Genomic DNA, 363 nt, shown 5'->3' with positions numbered 1-363 from the left:
CTGTTGTCTGAGATTTGGAGAGTTGTAATATAGTCTGCTGTGCATGTTATTGCTCCGCTGATATGACAGAGGCCCATTTGGGTCTCTGGTCTCTGACAAAGTTTAGAGACGGCTGTACGCTGTGCATTATCGGAGGACTAGACGGATGCAACTTGTCACTGCCCACAGCAGAGCGAGTCCACTAACATGAACTGAAGTTGCTATGCTACCAGCCGCGCTGCTCACCTCTATTGTTACAGAGAGAGTAGACACAAAGCGACGGACGGGTCTGTAATACTCAGAGCTCATACCTGAAGCCTGGGAAATGCACCTGGGATGGCTCCTGCAAAAATGTTCTCAGTTTGCGACAATTCAAAACTACAG

This window comes from Etheostoma spectabile, chromosome 8, assembly GCF_008692095.1.
Source record: "Etheostoma spectabile isolate EspeVRDwgs_2016 chromosome 8, UIUC_Espe_1.0, whole genome shotgun sequence".
In the NCBI taxonomy this organism is placed as follows: domain Eukaryota; kingdom Metazoa; phylum Chordata; class Actinopteri; order Perciformes; family Percidae; genus Etheostoma; species Etheostoma spectabile.
This window is presented reverse-complemented; position numbering follows the sequence as displayed.